Genomic DNA, 11,970 nt, shown 5'->3' with positions numbered 1-11,970 from the left:
TATTCATTGATAAAGACATTAATAGAAAAGAAGTACAGAGAGCCTGAAAAGCTGATGAAGGGTAAAGCACAGGGCAGGGCCAGAAGAAGTTCCCAGGGATGGCTCTGCAGAACTATAAAGGACTGCATAGCTGTGATTTAGGAGGTGGTGGGTCCACACAAAACTGTCTGCTCTCTTCTACGTCCCTGATGTGAAGGCATCACAGATGATTTTCCAGTTCTGAAGTGAGTACATATTTGCTGTCTCCTTTGCTATGGAAGCTAAGTAGACTGACACAGGCTAGCTGGGTTCAGGCTCTTTTTAAAAGTAGAGCACAGGAAACTTGTGATTTTTATTTCACATTCAGCAATCTTTTGAGAAGGCAAAAGATAGTCAGAAGTGCTGTTAGTTAGAGCTATTCAAGTGTGGATTGCCTTGGCAGAAGACACCCCTCTTTTGTGGCAGGAATGATAAGAGACAGCACAGCTCAGAGACTGTGAGCCAGAGGTCCAGCCGTCACTAGCACAACTTTGTCTGTGAAGTGAGGGTGTCTGAGCAAACACTGACATCTCAAGTTTAGCAGAAGCAAAAACAAAACTCGGGAAGAGGATGAGCCCTGGAAGGTTTCTAACCCACAGAGAAGAGTCTCTTTCTCCAGTAACTGAAAAAAATTGCCTGAAGATATGTTAATAGGCAACAACCCTCAATTTAAGATACCACTCTTAGATCCGCTTTCTGTTCAGTTAAGTGTCTGCCTCTTTGCGACCCCATGGACTGCAGTACGCCAGGCTTCCCTTGTCCATCACCAACTCTCAGAGCTTACTCAAATTCATGTCCATTGAGTCAGTGATGCCATCCAACCATCTCATCCTCTGTCATCCCTTTCGCCTCTGCTTTAATTATTGCTTAAAATAATATTCCTAGCTTTAAAAGAACCAGTAAGACACTCCTATTCAACATCATATTAGCGATCTTTGCTGGTGCAAAAATTACAGAAATGAGAAATAACAAGGCATACAGATTGCATGCTATGTGCTAAGTACTAAGTCGCTTTAGCAAGAAAGAAATAGTGTTGTCTCTGTCCTTGGACAAAATGACTATCTATGTAAGAAATCCCAAAAGTCTACAAAAAATCTATCAGTACTAACAGTGAGCTTATTAGCAAATTGCTGATACGAAGACAACATATAAGAAACAACAGCATGTCCATATAATAGCCATGAAATGTAAAATGAAATGTTACTTTAAAAAAGTAACAATTTTTAAAAAGTACTATTAACAGTGGCACCAAAACCACAAAATTAAATCTAGATGAATTTTAAATTGAGATAAAGATCTAAATCTAGCAAGATCCTCCCCAAATTATATGCTGAATAGCACAAAACATTAACAAGAAAAATCAAAGAAGACCTAAATAAATGGAAATATATCAGAAGACTTAATATTGTTGCTGCTGCTGCTGCTAAGTCATGTCAGTCATGTCTCGACTCTGTGCGACCCCATGGACTGCAGCCTACCAGGCTCCTCTGTCCATGGGATTTTCCAGGCAAGAGTACTGGAGTGGGTTGCCATTGCCTTCTCTGCTTAATATTGCTGTACACACTCAATTCATAGCTCAGTTGGTAAAGAATCTTCCTGCACTGCAGGGGACCCAGTTTCTATTCCTGGGTCAGGAAGATCCCCTGGAGAAGGAAATGGCAACCCACTCCAGTATTCTTGCCTGGAGAATCCCACGGACAGAGGAGCCTGGCAGGCTACAGTCCATGGGGTCGCAAGAGTCAGACACGACTTGGGAACTAAAGAGAGAGAGAGAGAGACATTCAATTCAACACTCATCAAAGTATCAGGAAGGTGAGTTTTGTGGTTATGTATTATAAAAAATAAACTTACCTAAGAAAAAGTAAAGATAATTGTGAGCTGCAATCGTAATGGAATCACAGTTTGAAATGCCAGCTCCTTGTTCTCAGAGTGTGGTTCAGGACCAGCAGCGGTGGCACCATCTAGTAGCCCTGCCCAACTAGAACCTGCATTGTTAACAAGATGCCCTGGCAGTTCAATCCATATACACACTAAAGCTTAAGAAGCACTGTGTTCGTGACTTTCACCTTTAGGCCTTCCCCAAACAACTTATCCTCATCCAAAGTCTTTCTCCTTATTTAGCAGCAAAGTGTATATAAAAGAAACAAATTATTTCAAAGATGTGTTTGTTTCTTTGGGAGAGCCCTGTGCACTGGGCCCTAAAGCCATCTCTAAGGTCTGAATAAACTAAAGGAAGTAATTAGCTTGATTAACACCTACTCCTCCAAAGGACCTAAACTCTGAAAGAGTAGCATATGAGCAAGGGGAGATAAACAAATGAAAACATGTTTTTCTATAATGAAACTCATTTGTAGAGAAAAGCAGCTAATCACTGTTCAAAGAGAAGAAGGGATTTAACAAAAGCACATGCTGCCAAATGATTTAATAAAAATATAAGTCTACTGCCCTCCTTGCTGTTCAGTTTTTAAGATGTCACTCTTCCTTCCCTCCTACCTCACCGAGTAATTTCCTCTAAGGCAGTTTTTATTTTATTTGTTCTCAAAGCAGAATTCACACACACACACCCTGTTCTTTTGAGAGTTCCAACACATGGCTATTTCCTGGGTTAGGCCAGGTCTGAGATATTTCTGTAAAATTACCAATATTTTCTTTAAAGTTGTGTGTGTATTTTACTTCTGAATCCAGTACCCAGGCCTTTTCTCTTCATGGGTCTCTGAATGATAGATAGCTCCCTTTCAAGGTTCTGGCTGCCCATAAAAGGCTCTGTAGACTTCATCCAGGTTGAAAATGCTTGTTGACTTTCCTTCAGAAAGTCTCTTTACAAAGCAGCAGAACAGGAGCCTGGCATAATGGATCCTGATGCCTGCGCTTTTTTGACAATATCAGCAAGATGTCTCAGGGTAAAAGAAGACACCATAAAATGAGACCATTCTGGAAGGAATACAGGCAGTCTCTGGAAAGCTAAAGAAGAACTTATACCATGAGGGGAGCCAGTGAGAACCATTCAGCCTGGCAACTGCCAGCCTCCTTTGTGGACCCATTCCTGAGACATCCCTGAGCTTTCTGAGCACTGACTATTAAATAGTCCCATAAGCCATCATCTCAACAATGTCTCTAAGAGAATCTCAATTCTCCACCTCACCAAACAGAGTATTGCTAATGAATGAATTGTTGCTGAAGTACATTTAATAAGAAAGCACTCAAATCTGTGATATTTGATAATGTAAATGAAATATTGCAGAGAAACATTCTATGAATCACTGGTCAGTAAAGTCTATCACTTTCACATGTGTTACAGTTGGGACTCCAGGGCTCATGCTGTTGAATGTGGGAGGAGCATTGTTCCCATCCAGCATCTGACATTCATGAGCATGCTCCATTTTTTTAAATTATGCTGTTGACCAAATCAAACCTCAGCTTTCTCTCACTCTGGAAGTAATTGACTATGACTCATCTATTTGCACAGGACACCACAAAATGCTTTCTGTGTTTTGCAGGAATTAAGTGCCTGATTTAATCCACGTGTCTTCCTTTGGAGTTTTAATTATTCATTTCTCCATGAGAGCAAAAGGTTGGATGCCTTGGGTTATTTATAGCTTAGGGACTGTGGAAGAACACAGAGAGTAGGAGGAGAGAGAAGAGAACCAGAGGAGAAATTCCATTAAAAATAAAATGAACTCAGGCTGGAAGGCAGGAGGACTTGAGATGAGAAAGTCAACAAGTAGGAGGGAAAGGAATCAGCACACCTGGCGAAGGCAGAAAGAGATGACCTAGAAGGAGAAGCCCAATGACATCAGAGTGAAATGGGGAGGGTAATAAGGAGAGGAGGGGAGTAAGCCCCAAGACAACAAGTATACAAGCAAACCTCATACGGTCAGGGAGACTGTTTAACACCCCTTGCACTTCAATCATTACATTTCAGCTCAGCTTGCACCTGTCTGCAGAGCCCAGGCATGAACTGATCAGATCTGTCAGGTGGGTTATGTATGAGAGCAGACCTCATCAGCTGATACTGACTGTGGCATCCCCAACCTCCTGGGAGTGCAATGTCACAGCTATACAAGGCACAATCTGGTTTCTGAGTCAGGAGGTGGGATAATGAAGCAATGGCCACACCTCTTTGAAAAGTGCTTCTGTCCAGAAATGGAATAGCCTGAATTTCAGGAAACCTGGAAGGTTTGCACTAGCATTCTTGAAATTTGAGAATTTCAAGAAATTCTAAATGTGCAAAACACCTGCCTCAGGAAGAATGGAGACCTACATGTTGGTGATGAGAATGACTGGGTAATACCAAAAACTCGTACACATAAATAATAATACAGGGAGACCTATGGGATGAGGGGGGCACATAATCGGTGTAGTCACTGGCATTATGACCAGAAATGCTTTCAACTCAGTATGGTTAAGGGTCCCTCCCTCCACTATGGTTTCAGTGGAACCCATTTTCACATCAAGGTCTCTGGATTCTAGCATGCTTTCCAATTTTCCAATTTGCCTCCCTGAAAAAATATTTCCCAACATATTAAAAGTCTGTTTTTAACCATCAGTGGAAAGGGCAGGTCACTCAGAAATAAAAGTTTCAGACATTTCCAACAGCTGCTGTTATACTAAAGACTGAAACAAACTTTACAGATCAGACTCTGCCCAAATTGTTCCCCTCGCCCACTCTATCCCCAGTGCACAGCTGAATATGCTTAAGGCTACAAGCAGCAGCAGGCAGGGGACTCCTGAGAAACAGTCCTCCTGAGAATGTAGCATCTCACATTCATTTAGCTTTCCTCTATTTGGAAGCAACATGACCTTGATCGAGTCCTTAAAATTCTCTGTCTTATAAAAATGAAAGATTTGGCCTAGAACAGAAAATGTGCATATTTTATAGATAAAAATAACTGAAGCTTCAAGGACCCATAGCCAGGATTAGTGGAACTAAATCTTTGATTTTAAGCACAGAGCCAGAGCTTTTTTTTTTTTTTTAATTGACAGCAACTATACGTCAATTAAAAAAAAGCAGAGACATTACTTTGCCGACAAAGATCCATCTTGTCAACGCTATGGTTTTTCCAGTAGTCATGTAAGGATGTGAGAGTTGGACCATAAGGAAATTGATGCTTTTGAACTGTGGTGTTGGAGAAGACTCTTGAGAGTCCCTTGGACTGCAAGGAGATCCAACCAGTCAATCCTAAAGGAAATCAGTCCTGAATATTCATTGGAAGGACTGATGCTGAAGCTGAAGCTCCAATACTTTGGCCACCTGATGTGAAGAACTGATTCATGAGAAAAGACCCTGAGGCTGGGAAAGATTGAAGGCAGGAGAAGGGGATGACAGAGGATGAGATGGATGGCATCACCAACTCAATGGACATGAGTTTGAGCAAGCTCCAGGAGCTGGTGAGGGAAGCCTGGCACGCTGCAGTCCATGGGGTTGCAAAGAGTCAGACGTAACTGAGCTGAACTGATAGTTGCTGTACAATACTAGCTAGATCTTCTTTTATTACATGCAATATGCAAAAAAATTTCTCAGGTAGGGAAATTCACTTTAGGTTGGAATGTCCAGTATGGTCACAGATATGGTCATAGATTAGTGACAATAAAATGATGAGATTTGATAGGAACTTGACTGCTAAGCCAAGGTGTTATACATGATCTTGCAAGCAGCAAAGAAAGGCAGAGATTTCTGAGGAAGAGAATGACAATGAAAATGTTTCATGAAAAGTGATCTGAATTCCTAGAGTAAGTGATATAAATGACATAAGCACGAACATGAAGAAAACACTGATTTTGGAAATGACATTGTGAATCTGACTTGATGCTTGCTGAATCTGAAAAAATGAGTAAGTCCTGCAGAGAGAGACTTCTTTTAGGAAATCTGAGATATTGAAAGCAGAGGAAAAGGTCGTGCCTAGAAATATCAAGTTAGTAATCATATGATTATATGCTATTATTGAAACTGAGAGAACAGCTAGACTTTTATTGAGAAAGAAATACATCAAAGAATGTAAAATAGATCACAGAAGTAAAGGACTTCCTCTCCTCAACTAAATTGGAAGTCTGATTAGACTGGAAACCAGATCCATGTTCTTATCCTGATTGTATACTCATTCCTTATGAAACCCTGGTTAACTTATTTGATATTTTTAGTTTCCTAGTCTCTGTAAGGTAGTAGTAGTACCAGATAATACAGAAGAGCCATTTTCAGTCTGGAATTCTCAAATAATTCTATTTTTAAGAACTGTCTTCAGTGATACTGGAAAGAAATTTCCCAGGAAGGAATGGTAAGTCTTGCCAGAAAATGCAATCAAAAGACTTTTTCTGTAGTGACAGTATCAGTAGGAGTGCCCACTAGTCTTCCAAGTTCTGACTCAATAAAACAGTTAATGTTTCTATATCATGTGGTCTCAAGCCAGTAATCATCTCTTCTCAGAGAGTTCAACATCAGATATGAAAAAAAAAAAAAAAAAACAGATTTTCCATAGATGTTATTTCTACCATGCTCTAGATTCTAGAGTTGGAGAAGACAAGTCTGACGCTGGTCTGAGCTTGTCAGTAATTTCTTGATGTTTGGAAGCTTTTGATAGTTACATCCATATTTTTAAAATCCAGATGTATATCTTTATAATTAATCCTGTCCAGAACTCAGTGAGGACCTTCAGTTTATAGACTCAAGTTTTTCTTCAAAGTAAGGAATTTTTTTTCATCATTTTAAAAAATAACTGTCTCTCTACCATTTGTTCTTTTGCAGACCTTCTGAAATGCCTAGTGAGGATCTCAGACTGTCCTCTGGGTCTTTTGGCATCCCTCCTTACTTTCATATTTTTATCTCCTTGGTCTCTGCTTTGAAATATTTTTTCTAATTCACCTTCCAAGCCACTTTTTTTTTGTTAATAGCACTTATTCTCTTTCAGTTGAACTACTGCATTTTTAATTTAAGAATAACTTTTAAATCCCAATGACTTTTTTACCTGGTAAAAATTTTCCTAAATATTCTTACTAGTCTCATTGTCATTGGTCAGCTTGTATCTCCAGTGGTTCAATTTCATTAGGCAACATTTGTTGCCCTCCTCCCTCCAGCTGCACTACTGTTTCCTCTGACTAATCATGACTTAGGATCTTCCCACACTTCTCCCACCTTCCAGCAATCAAGTCAGTGTTACCCAAGATAGCAGGCAACTTACAGCAGTCCCCGGGGGCTGGTGAAGCACTGGTCAGTAACCCTCCATTTTCTATTCCTTCTTCCTGAGGAAGCCTCCACATCCAGACCACCTGGAACTACAAGAGTTGGTTGTCTCCTAGACTTGAGGATTTCATCCCATCCAATTAACTCCCAGGCAGCTACTCAGGGTCCAGGAAGATCCATCAGGCCTGCCATCAAAGACTATACTTGGACTCCCTCCTTATGGAGGTCCTTTCATCTCTCCTGTGCCCATCTCTAACCACTCTTTGCCCCTGGCCTCTCAGTCTCTGTATTTCCTAGAACCTTTTTTCTTGGGCTCCCAAATCACTGCAGATGGTGACTGCAGTCATGTTCTTTTTAGGAAAGCTATGACAAACCTAGACAGCGTATTAAGAAGCAGACACATCACTTTGCTGACAAAGGTCTGGACAATCAAAGTCACAGTTTTCCCAGTAGTCATCTACAGATGTGAGAGTTGAACCATAAAGAAGGCTGAGTGCCAAAGAATTGATGCTTGTGAATTGTGATGCTGGAGAAGACTATCAAACCAGTCAATCTTAAAGGAAATCAATCCTGAATACTCATTGGAACGACAGATACTGAAACTGAAGTTCCAATACTTTGGCCACCTGATGTGAAAAGCAGACTCACTGGAAAAGACTCTGATACTGGGAAGACTGAAGACAAAAGGATAAGGGGATGGCAGAAGATGAGATGGTTAGATGGCATCACCAACTCAATGGACATGAATCTGAGCAAACTCCAGGACATGGTGAAGGACAGAGGAGCCTGGTGTGCTAAAGTCCATGGCACTGTAAAGAGTCAGACATAACTTAGCAACTAAACAACATCTGGCCCAAAGGTAATAAAGTCCTAAGCTTGCTCCCTTATCCAGAAATTCCAGGAAAAATGGCCTCAATAATACCTCCAGTGTCAATCCCATCTGCTACTTGGCCCATGAGAAGCAGATAATTTGGAATCAAGAGGGACTGACATGAAGGATACACCTTCAGGGTGCATCTTCCCAGAATCCCTTACCACAAATTGTCCCCTGAACTCAAACATTATTCAAGTACAGCTAAAAAGATCAAAGTCCAAGGTTCTAAAGGATATAATGTAGGATGGTTACTCATATTACAGAAAAACTCTGCTTTGCAAAATGTTACATTAAGAGTATCTGGCACCTCCTTAGAATTACCATAGCCTGATATTTAAAAAACAAACAAACAAAAAGAACTTTATGAGTGCTTGGCTATTTCATGGTTATGCCTAGTACAGAAAGAGAAGTCCACAGAAGATTCCCCTCATCCCTCATCAAGCTTCCCTAGACTGTCTTGATGCTATCATTTTCCTTTCCCTCAAATGGAGGAATTTAACAGATATGGTTTGGTTCAACTTGGACACTAAGCAAGGCCTTAATATCTGGATCCAGTTCTTCCTGCTGCTGCTGCTGCTAAGTTGCTTCAGTCGTGTCCGACTCTGTGCGACCCCATAGATGGCAGCCCACCAGGCTCCCCGCCCCTGGGATTCTCCAGGCAAGAACGCTGGAGTGGGTTGCCATTTCCTTCTCCAATGCATGAAAGTGAAAAGTGAAAGTCAAGTTGCTTAGTCGTGTCCGACTCTTAGCGACCCCATAGACTGCAGCCTACCAGGCTCCTCCATCCATGGGATTTTCCAGGCAAGAGTACTGGAGTTGGGTGCCATTGCCTTCTCCAAGTTCTTCTTGAGAGAAGGGTAAATAGTGAAAGACACAGTGGAAGGTGGCTGCTTGAGTCTGATCTCCACATAAGCAGATTATTTGCTGGGCACTGTGGTAGGGCCAGGGATAAGGGGGTAGCACAGTTTTGGGGGCTATTCACAACTCCAATCATACCTCTGCCTATAGTAATGCTCAGGACACATGCACAACAGTGGCCAAGGTAGAAGGAAGCTGATTCTGGGAAGATTTTCCTCCTGTGTCCCCACTGGTTCTCCACTTCTTTGGTGGAGTATTGGAAGATATAAGGACTCTTTCTCAATTCACAGGACAGACATGTCCAGCTCTTTGCTCCCAGATAGTACAAGGTCAGCCAAATTGAAAAAGGAAGAACCTAGAGGTAGATGTCACCAGCAAGTCTTTCTTTCTTGTCCCTCTCCACCACCCCAGGACTCTATGAGCATAAAATGCTGGCTTTTCCTTCCTTCGAACTTCAAAGATCTCCTATTGCTATGGCTGTGGGCAACCTGGATGACAATGCCTGAGCAAGACAAGAAACCCAAGTCCAGTTGCCAACCCCACCATTTGTACTAACTGCCCTTTAGGCACCTAAGTCCTTCCTCCTTCACCCCTACTCCCTGAATCAGGGTAACTATTAGTAACTAAATTTGGAGAAACCTATTTTAACACCATTAAAAACCAGGTTAATGAGCCAATATGTTAAAGGCAGCTTATAAATGTGTTTTCCACTTTGCCATCAGCAACATCCCGCCGGATATCGAGGCAGACGACAGGTACCTCGAATCTGCAGCTGTGACATATTTTTACCCAGGTTTTGAACATGTTTAAGGAATTGAGTTAACTCCCTTCATATGACAAGGCATGAAAGAAGATATTTTTTCCAGAGTGGCATTTTAGGAGTTTATGATCCTCCAAGGATAGAACTACCCTCAAATAGATGGGGTACACTTGCTACATGCTGGGTACTGAGGATTAAACAATGAACAAGGTGGATGGGATCCAGCAACTCAAAACTGTGTTTTCATCCCTGTATTCACTTCTTCATGAAATGTTTTTTGAGTGCCTATTACAGCTTCTTAGGTGGTGCAGTGGTAAAGAATATACCTGCAAATGTAGGAGATACAAGAGATGGAGTTTCCATCCCTGGGTTGGGAAGATCCCCTGGAGAAGGAAATGGCAACTCACTCCAGTATTCTGGCCTGGAGAATTCCAGGGACAGAGGAACCTGGGGGGTACATGGTACCATGGGGTCCCTGGGTCACAAAGTCCACTGGGTCCCAAAGAGTCAGACGCAAGTGGGTAACTGAACCAAGAACACTGTAAGCTAGGGAAAGGGCCTGTCAGCTTTACTTTTCTCATTCTATAACCTAAAGTGCTCAACGACAGTTTAGGCTTTAATAGTTTAGACTACTCTGTGGTCAAACTGGCATAGTACGTAGCGTGTGCATGCTTAGTCATGCTGTTTGCGACCCAATAGACTACAGCACTCCAGGCTCCTCTATCTTTCACCATCTCCATCAGAGTTTGCTCAGATTTATGTCCATTGAATTGGTGTTGCTATCTAACCATCCCATCTTTAACATCTCATACCTTACATTAGGGGAAAGCAAAATTAAAAGAGGATGAGAAACACTATGCAGATAATTATAAAAGCATCATGTGCTAAAGAGAGACTACATGATTACTTTAGAATGTCTGTCACGGAAGCCTATGATCTAAGTGATACAACAGAGGCAGTTACATGAGAATAAGGAGTAAAAGTATTTCCTACACAGAACAGCATTTCAAACACAGGAAACAGTGAATGCCCAAGGTGTAAGGTAGGGAAAAGCTTGGTATGTCTGAGGACAAACAAGGAAGAATGTGCTCTATGACCCAGAAATCTCATCTGAGGTGTTTGAAATCCAAGGTGTAAAAGATAGCTTTGCACATAAACATACATGGATAGCACCCAAATAGGTCACAACATCCAGCAGCTAGGGCAAGACGAAGTATGGAACTCAGCAGTGAAAAGGAATGAGCTTATAAGAACGTGGATAAATCTCAGGAACACTGTGTTTAGTGAGCAAGCCTCATGCAACCAGATAGTACATGATGAATTTCCATTTATATGGTCAACTCCATTTCAATATATGCTGAGCAATTAGGCAGAAATGTCCTAATGTCATCAGTTTACTTCCCCACCGCCTCCACCCTCTTCCCCCTAGCTGCTTGTGGGATCTTAGTTCCCTGAGCCCTCAGCAGTGAAATCATGAGTTCTAACAACTGGACCACCAGGGAATTTCCTATCAATAATTTTATTTATTTACTCATTTATTTACTTATCTACTTATCTATTTAGCCATGCTATTTAGGCATGTATGCCAGATCTTAGTTCCCCTACCAGGGATCAAACCTGTGCCTACTGAAGTGGACGCACAGTGGAGTCATGACCACTGGACTGCCAGGAAGTTCCTTCATTTTACTTTGAAATGCACCAAAATATATGTTTGATTAATAGGCAGAAGAATGTGATAATGCAATTAGACTAATTTTTTTTTATTGTTTTTAATTGGTGGAAAATTGCTTTGCAATTTTGCATTGGTTTCTACTGTACAACAACGTGACCATCAGTCATAATTATATATATGTCCCTTCCCTCCCAAACCTCCTTCCCTTCTCCCATTCCCATCCCTCTAGGTCATCACAGAATGCCAGGCTGGGCTCCCTGTGTTTTGTTTTGTTTTGTTTTTGAGTGACAAAGTAGTTTATTTATGATAGGCTTCTTTTCCCTGCATAGTAACATTTGCTATTAGAATGTTCCCTAAAGACTCCCTGTGTTTTATAGCAACTTCCCACTATCTATTTTACACATGACATAAACAAAAATTTTTAACAGTAGAATCTAATTGGTGGGTACTTAGGTATTTACTGTAAAATTCTTTCAACTTTTCTGATATTTAAAATTTTTTACAATAAAAGCTTAGGAAAGACAAGAAGATGGCCAGTGCAGCTGCTGCTGCTGCTGCTGCTGCTAAGTCGCTTCAGTCGTGTCCGACTCTGTGTGACCCCATAGACAGCAACC

This window comes from Bison bison, unplaced genomic scaffold, assembly GCF_000754665.1.
Source record: "Bison bison bison isolate TAMUID 2011002044 unplaced genomic scaffold, Bison_UMD1.0 scf7180017864119, whole genome shotgun sequence".
Classification (NCBI taxonomy): domain Eukaryota; kingdom Metazoa; phylum Chordata; class Mammalia; order Artiodactyla; family Bovidae; genus Bison; species Bison bison.
Note: the sequence above shows the minus strand (reverse complement) of the source record.